General features: G+C 39.9%; 1 pseudogene; it reads right to left on the bottom strand.

Annotated features, from left to right (window-relative positions):
• Window positions 1-276: 276 nt before the first annotated feature.
• Window positions 277-11,739, bottom strand: part of LOC116760714 — a 28,643-nt pseudogene continuing 17,180 nt past the window's right edge.

Here is an 11,739-nt window from a genome sequence, read left to right as displayed (position 1 = left end):
AGAAGAGCAGCCCTGCGAGGGCTCTGCCAGGGCCATGTTCACACAGCAGAGCAGACAGGGCCCAACAAAGGACGGGCTTGTGTGGAGGGGCCCCATGGGGGCCACCGAGGCGACCCGGCAGACCTCAGGGGAAGGAAGCCTGTTCACAGGCCAAGCTGGAACCCTCCCTGAAAAACAATGAATCCCCCATCGTTGTTTTGCCTTTAATCACATTTTTAAACACTTAACATACGAACATCTGTTCCTTGGTGTTTCATCTTTGTGCATCTGTCATCCTCAATATGAAAGTCTGGAACATTCTGCACTAATTTTAAAGTCGGGCTGAACGTTTAGTAATGAACAAAGCTGCTTAAATTTCCATCTAATTCTGTCTTAAGTCTTCGTGAAGTTTATCATTAAGTAGGGTCAGCATAAGGGAATTTTTGAATCATTCCAATCAACGATTCTAAGACATTCATCTTTTTGCTGTCTTTCTCAGTGGCGGAACCATGCAGGAGACGTCTCCGAGCAAATGCAAAACCTTGGTAGCACCCGATCTCAGATCCGATTTTAGCTCCATGTAACGTGCCATACTGTCTTACTTCAATCATACCCAAACTAATTCCTTCTTCATAGCCTTCCTGATACCCTTCCCCGTGAACACGATGGCGTCGAACATGTCCTGACTCCTGGGCCGGCAGCCGGCCCGACCCCAAACCCCGCCCCTCAAGCTCCAGCACCTCGCGCTGCAGCTGCAGACCCGCGAGGCTTGGGCACGGACGCTTAAATGCACTTTTAAAATTAAACTATAGGCTGAACTCCCAGGACTTAGTATAGCTATAGAACAATGCAACCGAGAAAGAAAATATAATCAGAAGGTGAGAGGTGGGAGGCTGGTTGGTGGGGTGGTGTCTGCAAGTCTTTATTTTAGAGGATGAGATGCTGCCTATTGTGGATGGAACAAAAAAGAAAGCTGTTAGTATATACTGAAAGTTACAAGGATTTCCAAAGAAGGATTAAAAAATGGTGGTATTGGGAGGATGGGAAGGGGAAGTAGGGTGTGTGCTAGGGACTTGCTCATCGAGGTACGATGGCTGTAGTGGGTGCAACCAGTGCCCTGCCCAGACACCTGGTCCTGCCCATGGCAGCACACAGCGGCTCTGTGTCCAGTTGTCAGCTTCTGCACTTCTTTGCTCCAGGGTTTTGCCTGCCAGAACTCACTTTGCTGACAGGAGCAGCCCTAAACCAGTGATCCTGGGCTCCGTTGTCCACTGGCTCCATTTTGCCCTGGGGTCTGGCTCCAGGTGCCCACAGTGGCAGCTGGTTTGGTGATGTACCCTTTCCTGGCTGCCTTCCCCACCTCATCTTACTTCCCCATCCTGCCCTTGAATCCTTGTCTCATGGTCTACTACTGAGGGAACCCAAACTTAGGCAGTCTGCCCCCCACAGATCTGAAAATAACAGCAGAAGCATTTTATTCAAAGAAACAGCTGACAGACGTATGGGGAGTTACCTCTACCTGGACCAGGACTGGAGGTGGGAAGGGGTGGAACTGATGCCTTCAAATAGATGCCTGTATGTGTACCTGAAAAACAATCATTTAAAACATAAAGCAAACTGGAATAATGTGACAAAAGAAACCAAAAGAAGAGAGCACAAATGTATATGGGCGGCCTGGCCTGGGCTCTAGGTCCAGATCCCTTAACTTTATTTTTTTTTTACATCTTTATTGGAGTATAATTGCTTTACAATAGTGTGTTAGTTTCTGCTTTATAACAAAGTGAATCAGATATACATATACATATATCCCATATCTCCTCCCTCTTGCGTCTCCCTCCCACCCTCCCTATCCCACCCCTCTAGGTGGTCACAAAGCACCGAGCTGATCTCCCTGTGCTATGTGGCTGCTTCCCACTAGCTATATATTTTACATTTGGTAGTGTATATATGGACATGCCACTGTCTCACTTTGTCCCAGCTTACCCTTCCCACTCCCTGTGTCCTCAAGTCCATTCTCTACGTCTGCATCTTTATTCCTGTCCTGCCCCTAGGTTCTTCGGAACCTTTTTTTTTTTTTTTAGAAAAAATAGATTCCATATATATGTGTTAGCATACGGTATTTGTTTTTCTCTTTCTGACTTACTTCACTCTGTATGACAGACTCTAGGTCCATCCACCTCACTACAAATAACTCAGTTTCATTTCTTTTTATGGCTGAGTAATATTCCATTGTATATATGTGCCACATCTTCTTTATCCATTCATCTGTCGATGGACACTTAGGTTGCTTCCATGTCCTGGCTATTGTAAATAAAGCTGCAATGAACATTGTGGTACATGACTGTTTTTGAGTTATGGTTTTCTCAGGGTATATGCCCAGTAGTGGGATTGCTGGGTTGTCTGATAGTTTTATTTTTAGTTTTTTAAGGAACCTCCATATAGTTCTCCATAGTGGCTGTATCAGTTTACATTCCCACCAACAGTGCAAGAGGGTTCCCTTTTCTCCACACCCTCTCCAGCATTTATTGTTTGTAGATGTTTTGATGATGGCCATTCTGACCGGTATAAGGTGGTACCTCGTTGTGGTTTTGATTTGCATTTCTCTAATGATTAGTGAGATTGAGCATCCTTTCATGTGTTTGTTGGCAATCTGTATATCTTCTTTGGAGAAATGTCTATTTAGGTCTTCTGCCCATTTTTGCCGATCCCTTAACTTTGCTTGAACATGTCAGTCACTTTTGAAAGAGAGCCATAAACTGAGGTACATTATTGCATGGATCTGAACAGATGAAAAATATTCTCTGCAGATACTGAAAAAGTACAACTTTAATCATAGTAACGGGGGATAAATATCCTTCCCACCTTGTTTTCGCTATTGAGTAAGAAAAGACACACAGAATACATTGGTAATCACTGTAGAAATGAGACAGGATTTGTTAAACACTCAGTACTTTATGTGGCACTACTTTATGCTCTTATATAGAACACTACTGCATAGTTGTCATTTGTAAAATATTTTGTGTCTTGGGTTTAAATATGGATGCTTGTTGTTGGCATTTTCCCGATAGTACACCATGTCTCGAATGGAAGCTATGACCCAGGACCCCGTAAGAGTAGTTCTTGATGCCCCAAAAGACCTGCACCAAACTATTACAAGTAACCGTCATGGCCTCCATCCTCCACTGGGTGGCCGACTTCTCCCAGCTCTGCGGACTGCAGATACCCGGAGCTTCTCAGCTTTCTCCCTTTGCCTCCATCTGGAAAATCACTGGGTTGCCTCTGGCCAGATTTGAATTTCCTGCATGAACCATCATTGCCTTGTTTAGAGAAGGGAAGGTAGGGTCAGCTTGTTACCATTCCAGGAGAGAAGGTGACAAAGAAGGTCCTTTATGTGTAACATTGAAGAGAAAGGCTTGTTCTTATTTTTTTTAGACAATTTTTCAAAAATAGAAAAATTCTGTGTTTTACCAGTCAAATTAGAAATGATTAAAAAAAAAAAAAGCATTACTGGTCATACACAGAGTTATATTTAAATGTTCAGATATGAAAACTGTGACCATAGAAGATATTTTGGGATATTTGTTTTAAAAGTGTGATGAATATTTTTTCATTTGCTTAAAATATTTTGAGAAGTGTACTCATAATTCAAGCTTGGAAGTACAAGGAGGGGTAAAGTAAGTGTAAAAATAAAATAAAACAAACAAGTAAAATGCACCACAGAATTGTTTACTCACAAAATTGAGTTTACTCTATTCTCCTTTGTTTTTTGTTTTGTTTTGTTTTGTTTTGTTTAAACAAGAAGTTGTTTTCCTTGATTGCACTGTGGTTGACATGTTTTAAAAGCAATACAGTTTAGGTTTCAGATTAAGACAAGCTTGCTCTGGTATATCCCTGGAATAATTAGCATCATGGGAAAAATTTAATATTACTGTTAGGCAAATCAATCTGTATTTTTGGATTAATCTAAAGTATCCTTCAGTTCTAGTAAACAGGGTTTTTTTAATGCTAAATTCTTATTTCAATGTTATGCAACTGCATAAGTATAAATATTTGTTCGATGTACAATTGTGACATCCATAGGGAACTTCTCAGGGGAAATAAGATTGCAAACACTTTACTGCACAGATTCTAACAACTTTGAATCAGAGGAAAATAGAAATTAGGATGGGGAGGAGAAATGGTAGGTTCTGATGTAATGATGCCCCCTCCCCCACATGACAGTGTCCACCAGCTGCTCACCTGTTTTCCCAACTTCCTCTGATAGCAGGAACTGAGAAGTGCCAGCCTTCACCTCCTTTGCCTCTTTTTTCCTCCTTCCTCTCACCCACCACTCTTTGAGTTGTTTTTCCCTATCATTTTTTAACTTCTCAATTGTCTCTTTCCCCTTGTTTGTTAACTTATCATTAAAAAAATGCAAACTTGTCACCCCACAGCCTGATGCCTTCAGAGGAAAATGCTCGAGAACTGAAAAAGAAAATCAAGATAATAAAACTGGCCTTCTTAAATTGTTATAGTCCTTCAACCCTGCCTAATATTGGGATGAGCTTTTCAGCTCATTTCCCTCAAGATTCAGAGAAATGTCAGTGCTTGAAAAGAAAACACAGAAAGGATCCAGAGCTGAGATCTGGTGATAATCTGGCCAATTTTTAGCCAGGAGTACAATTTTCTCATCAAATGATCAGTATATAGAACTAATAAAAAAGATTCTTATAAATATGAGAGGGGCTTCCCTGGTGGTGCAGTGGTTGAGAGTCCGCCTGCCGATGCAGGGGACACGGGTTCGTGCCCCGGTCCGGGAGGATCCCACATGCCGCGGAGCGGCTGGGCCCGTGAGCCATGCCCGCTGGGCTTGTGCGTCCGGAGCCTGTGCTCCACAACGGGAGAGGCCACAACAGTGAGAGGCCCGCGCACAGCAAAAAAAAAAAAAAAAAAAAAAAATATGAGAAAGAAAAGATTATAAAAGTAAAGATTGAAATTATAAGGCCTATTCAAAAAGAATAGAACATATTGGTATAGATTTCCAGTTTTAATTATTATTATTGTTTATTTTAATTCGGGAGATATTGTTTTTAGTGTGTGATACTGATTCTGAAATCTACTTGACATTTAAACACTGATTAATACTAATGATTTTCACCAGGTCTCTCTGGGTCTCTCTCTTTAAGCCCTAAAACTTGACTGCACATTAGAATCACCTGGGTGGGGGCCAGGAGCAGACCAATTAAATGAGAATCTCTGCAGGTGGGATACAGGCACTGCCTCCCGCCCCCCCCACCCCCCCCCCCCCCCCCCCGCCCCCCGCAATGATTCCAGTGTGCAGCCAAGGTTGAGAACCACAGCAAACTTGTTTCCTTCTGACCACTGCATTTAAATGATGTCATTAATGGTTGAGATGAAAGGACTATAAATAAAGGGTAATGTTCTCTGGCCTCCTACAAAGAGGAGAGCAGGATAGAGAGCTGATAGGATTAGATGACAGGTTAGACAGAGGTTTAAAGGAAATTGTTGAGTCAAGGATGACTAAGTTTTTGACCCAAGAAAGATAGAATGATGAAGTTGCCTTTTATCGTGATGGAAAGACTATGTTAATACCAAAAAAGGTGGGGCTGAGTGGGCAGGTAGAGAACTGGCTTTGAAGCATTTGAAATTTGAGATGCCTCTGAGATATCTAAGGCAAAATTCCAAAAGGCATATCTGGAATTCAGGGGAGAGGTAGACATAGACATTGAGAGTCAACAGCATCCAGGTGGTATTTAAAGCCAGAAGCTAATTATCAGAGAAGTGAGTAGAGATAAGGAGGAGTTGACAAGGGATGAAGACTGAAGCTGGGTGCTCCTGTCTAGTAAGAGGTCAGAGAGATGAGGAGGAAGCAGTCCAGGTGATGAGAAGGAGTAACTGTGAGGTTAGAGGAAAATCTGAAACATGGGCTGTGTTAGAAACCAGGTAAGGTGACGACTGAGGATGGACCCTTAGCTTTCCCTTCATGAAGGTCACCTGGACAATGAGAGGAAGAAGATAAGTGGGTGACAGAAAAGAAAATCCTGCCCTCCCACATGTGATTTTCTCCAGTATTTATGTTCCTAATGTAAGCACCAAGAAAGCACATAGCTTGATTCACCACCTAGGGTTTAACTGGGCAGGTGCTGTGAAAGTGCAGACCAGAACGGAAATTGCAAATACTGGAGAGGGAATTGTTGACGTCAGGAGCGTGGAGTCAAAGCAGAGGAAGGGGAAAGGAGGAGATGGATGCATAGCAGTGTGTGGGTTGTTGGACCAGAGGTCCTAATGAATTTGCAAAACAAAGGTGGTGGGAATGATTAGCATATAAATTGAGAGGAGAGAGGGTGGGTCAGACAGAGATTTTGAGTTATAAATCTGAGAGAGAAACAGTTTGGAGAGCTGACAGTTTCTCGTGATCCAGCTACTTAAAGTCTTTAATGAATGACAGCTAGTGAATAAGTGGTCAGATGGCAGGACCTTCGGTGGGATAGGGTTTAACAAGAGGTGGATGTGGGAGAGAACTTCAAGATGGCGGAGGAGTAAGACGTGATCACCTTCCTCCCCACAAATACATCAGAAAAACATCTATATGTGGAACAACTCCTACAGAACACCTACTGAATGGTGGCAGAAGACCTCAGACTTCCCAAAGGATAAATATATTTTTTTCCCTTTCTCTCTCTTTGTGAGTGTGTATGCGTATGCTTCTTTGTGTGATTTTGTCTGTATAGCTTTGCTTTTACCATTTGTCCTAGGGTTCTGTCTGTCCTTTTTTTTTTTTTTTTACTATACTTTGTAGCACTTGTTATCATTGGTGGATTTATTTTTTGTTTGGTTGCTCTCTTCTTTCTATCTTTCTTTTTAATACTTAAATTTTTTTTTAATTTTTAGTAATTTATTTTATGTTTTATTTTAATAACTTTATTTTATTTTTTTCTCTTTCTTTCTTTTTTTCTCTCTCTTTTTTTCTGAGCTGTGTGGCTGACAGGGTCTTGGTGCTCTGGTTGGGTGTCAGGCCTGTGCCTCTGAGGTGGGAGAGCTGAGTTCAGGACATTGGTCCACAAGAGACCTCCCGGCTCCACGTAATATCAAACACTGAAGCTCTCCCAGAGATCTCCATCTCAACACTAAGACCCAGCTCCACTCAATGACCAGGAAGCTCCAGTTCCGTATACTCCCTGCCAAACAACTAGCAAGACAGGAACACAACCCCACCCATTAGCAGAGAGGCTGCCTAAAATCATAATAAGTTCACAGACACCCCAAAACACACCACTGGACGCAGTTGTGCCAACCAGAAAGACAAGATCCAGCCTCATCCACCAGAGCACAGGCACTGGTCCCCTCTACCGGGAAGCCTACACAACCCACTGAACCAACCTTAGCCACTGGGGGCAGACACCTAAAACAACGAGAACTGTGAACCTGCAGCCTGTGAAAAGGAGACCCCAAACACAGTAAGTTAATGAGAAGACAAAGAAATATGCAGCAGATGAAGGAAAAATGTAAAAACCCAGCAGACCAAACAAATGAAGAGGAAATAGGCAGTCTACCTGAAAAAGAATTCAGAGTAATGATAGTAAAGATGATCCAAAATCTTGGAAAAAGAATGGAGAAAATACAAGAAACGTTTAACAAGGACCTAGAAGAACTAAAGAGCAAACAAACAATGATGAACAACACAATAAATGAAATTTAAAATTCTCTAGAAGGAATCAATAGCAGAATAACTGAGGCAGAAGAATGGATAAGTGACCAGGAAGATAAAATAGTGGAAATAACTACCAGAGAGAGGAATAAAGAAAAAAGAATGAAAAGAATTGAGGACAGTCTCAGAGACCTCTGGGACAACATTAAATGCACCAACGTTTGAATTATAGGGGTCCCAGAAGAAGAGGAGAAAAACAAAGGGACTGAGAAAATATTTGAAGAGATTATAGTTGAAAACTTCCCTAATATAGGAAAGGAAATAGTCAATCAAGTCCAGGAAGATCAGAGAGTCCCATACAGGATATATCTGAGAAACACACCAAGACACATATTAATCAAACTATCAAAAATTGAATACAAAGAAAAAATATTGAAAGCAGCAAGGGAAAAACAACAAATAACATACAAGGGAATCCCCATAAAGTTAACAGCTGATCTTTCAGCAGAAACTCTGCAAGCCAGAGGGAGTGACAGGACATATTTAAAGTGATGAAAGGGAAAAACCGACAACCAAGATTACTCACTCTCCCAGCAAGGATCTCATTCAGCTTCTATGGAGAAATTAAAACCTTTACAGATAAGCAAAAGCTAAGAGAATTCAGCACCGCCAAACCAGCCTTACAACAAATGCTAAAGGAACTTCTCTAGGCAGGAGACACAAGAGAAGGAAAAGACCTACGAAAACAAACCCAAAACAATTAAGAAAACCGTAATAGGAACATACATATCAATAATTACCTTAAATGTAAATGGATTAAATGCTCCAACCAAAAGACATAGACTGGCTGAATGGATACAAAAACAAGACCCATATATATGCTGTCTGCAAGAGACCCACTTCAGACCTAGGGACACATACAGATTGAAAGTGAGGGGTGGAAAAAGATATTTCATGCAAATGGAAATCAAAAGAAAGCTAGACTAGCAATTCTCATATCAGACAAAACAGACTTTAAGACAAAGACTATTACAAGAGACAAAGAAGGATACTACATAATGATCAACGGGTCAATCCAAGAAGAAGATACAACAGTTGAAAATATATATGCACCCAACATAGGAGCATCTCAATACATAAGGCAAATACTAATAGCCATAAAAGGGGAAATCAACAGTAACACAATCATAGTAGGGGACTTTAACACCCCACTTTCACCAACGGACAGATCATCCAAAATGAAAATAAATAAGAAAAAGAAACTTTAAATGATACATTAAACAAGATGGACTTAATTGATATTTATAGGACATTCCATCCAAAAACAACAGAATACACTTTCTTCTCAAATGCTTATGGAACATTCTCCAGGATAAATCATATCTTGGGTCACAAATCAAGCCTTGGTAAATTTAACAAAATTGAAGTCATATCAAGTATCTTTTCCGACCACAATGCTATGAGACTAGATATCAGTTACAGGAAAAAACCTGTAAAAAATGCAAACACATGGAGGCTAAACAATACACTACTTAATAACCAAGAGATCACTGAAGAAATAAAAGGGGAAATCAAAAAATACATAGAAAAAAATGACAGTGAAAACATGACCACCCAAAATTTATGGGATGCAGCAAAAGCAGTTCTAAGAGGGAAGTTTATAGAAATACAATCCTACCTCAAGAAACAAGAAACATCTCAAATAAACAACCTAACCTTACACCTAAAACGATTAGTGAGAAAAGAACAAAAAACCCCCAAAGTTAGGAGGAAAGAAATCATAAAGATCAGATCATAAATAAATGAAAAAGAAATGAAGGAAACGATAGCAAAGATCAATAAAACTAAAAGCTGGTTCTTTGAGAAGATAAACGAAATTGATAAACCATTAGCCAGACTCATCAAGAAAAAAAGGGAGAAGACTCAAATCAATAGAATTAGAAATGAAAAAGAAGTAACAACTGACACTGCAGAAATAGAAAGGATCATGAGAGATTACTACAAGCAACTCTATTCCAATAAAATGGACAACCTGGAAGAAATGGACAAATTCTTAGAAAGTACAACCTTCTGAGACTGAACCAGGAAGAAATAGAAAATATAAATAGACCAGTCACAAGCACTGAAATTGAGACTGTGATTAAAAATCTTTTAACAAACAAAAGCTCAGGCCCAGATGGCTTCACAGGTGCATTCTATGTAGAGAAGAGCTAACATCTATCCTTCTCAAACTCTCCCAAAATATAGCAGAGGGAGGAACACTCTCAAACTCATTCTATGAGGCCACCATCACCCTGATTCCAAAACCAGACAGGGATGTCACAAAGAAAGAAAACTACAGGCCAATATCACTGATGAACATAGATGTAAAAATCTTTGACAAAATACTAGCAAACAGAATCCAGCATTACACTAAAAGGATCATACTCCATGATCAAGTGGGGTTTATCCCAAGAATGCAAGGATTCTTCAGTATATGTAAATCAATCAATGTGGTACACCATATTAAAAAAATGAAGGATAAACGCCATATGATCCTCTCAATAGATGCAGAAAAAGCTTTTGACAAAATTCAACACCCGTTTATGATAAAAACTGTCCATAAAGTAGGCATAGAGGGAGCTTACCTCAACATAATAAAGGCCATTATGACAGACCCACAGCCAACATCATTCTCAATTGTGAAAAACTGAAAGCATTTCCTCAAAGATCAGGAACAGGACAAGGTTTTCCTCTCTCACCACTATTATTCAACAAAACTTTGGAAGGTTTAGCCACAGCAATCAGAGAAGAAATAGAAATAAAAGGAATCCAAATTGGAAAAGAAGTAAAACTGTTATTGTTTGCAGATGACATGATACTATACATAGAGAATCCTAAAGATGCTACCAGAAAACTACTAGAGCTAATCAATGAATTTGGTAAAGTAGCAGGATACAAAAGTAATGCACAGAAATCTCTTGCATTCCTATATACTAATGATGAAAAATCTGAAAGAGAAATTAAGGCAACACTCCCATTTACCACTGCAACAAAAAGAATAACATACCTAGGAATAAACCTACCTAAGCAGACAAAAGACCTGTATGCAGAAAACTATAAGACACTGATGAAAGAAATCAAAGATGATACAAACAGATTGAGAGATATAATATGGTCTTGGATTGGAAGAATCAACATTGTGAAAATGACTATACTACCCAAAGCAATCTACAGATTCAATGCAATCCCTCTAAAACTACCAATGGCATTTTTCACAGAACTAGACAGAAAATTTCACAATTTGTATGGAAACACAAAAGACCCTGAATAGCCAAAGCAATCTTGAGAAAGAAAAACAGAGCTGGAGGAATCAGGCTCCCGGACTTCAGACAATACTACAAAGCTACTGCAATCAAGACAGTATGGTACTGGCACAAAAACAGAAATATAGATCAATGGAACAGCTTAGAAAGCCCAGAGATAAACCCACGCACATATGGTCACCTTATTTTTGATAAAGGCGACAAGAATATACAATGGAGAAAAGACAGCCTCTTCAATAAGTGGTGCTGGGAAAACTGGACAGCTACATGTAAAAGAATGCAATTAGAACACTCCCTAACACCATAAACAAAAATAAACTCAAAATGGATTAAAGACCTAAATATAAGGCCAGACACTATAAAACTCTTAGAGGAAAACATAGGCAGAATACTCTGTGACATAAATCATAACAAGATACTTTTGACCCACCTCCTAGAGAAATGGAAATAAAAACAAAAAGAAATAAATGGGACCTAATGATACTTAAAAGCTCTTGCACAGTAAAGGAAACCATAAACAAGATGAAAAGACAACCCTCAGAATGGGAGAAAATATTTATAAACGAAGCAACTGACAAAGGATTAATCTCCGAAATTTACAAGCAGCTCATGCAGCTCAATATCAGGAAAACAAACAAGCCAATCCAAAAATAGACAGAAGACCTAAATAGACATTTCTCCAAAGAAGATATACAGATTGCCAACAGACACGTGAAAGAATGCTCAACATCACTAATCATTAGAGAAATGTAAATCTAAACTACAGTGAGGTATCCCTTCACACCGGTCAGAATGGCCATCATCAAA

The sequence above is a fragment of the Phocoena sinus genome, chromosome 1 (genome assembly GCF_008692025.1).
Source record: "Phocoena sinus isolate mPhoSin1 chromosome 1, mPhoSin1.pri, whole genome shotgun sequence".
In the NCBI taxonomy this organism is placed as follows: domain Eukaryota; kingdom Metazoa; phylum Chordata; class Mammalia; order Artiodactyla; family Phocoenidae; genus Phocoena; species Phocoena sinus.
This window is presented reverse-complemented; position numbering and strand designations above follow the sequence as displayed.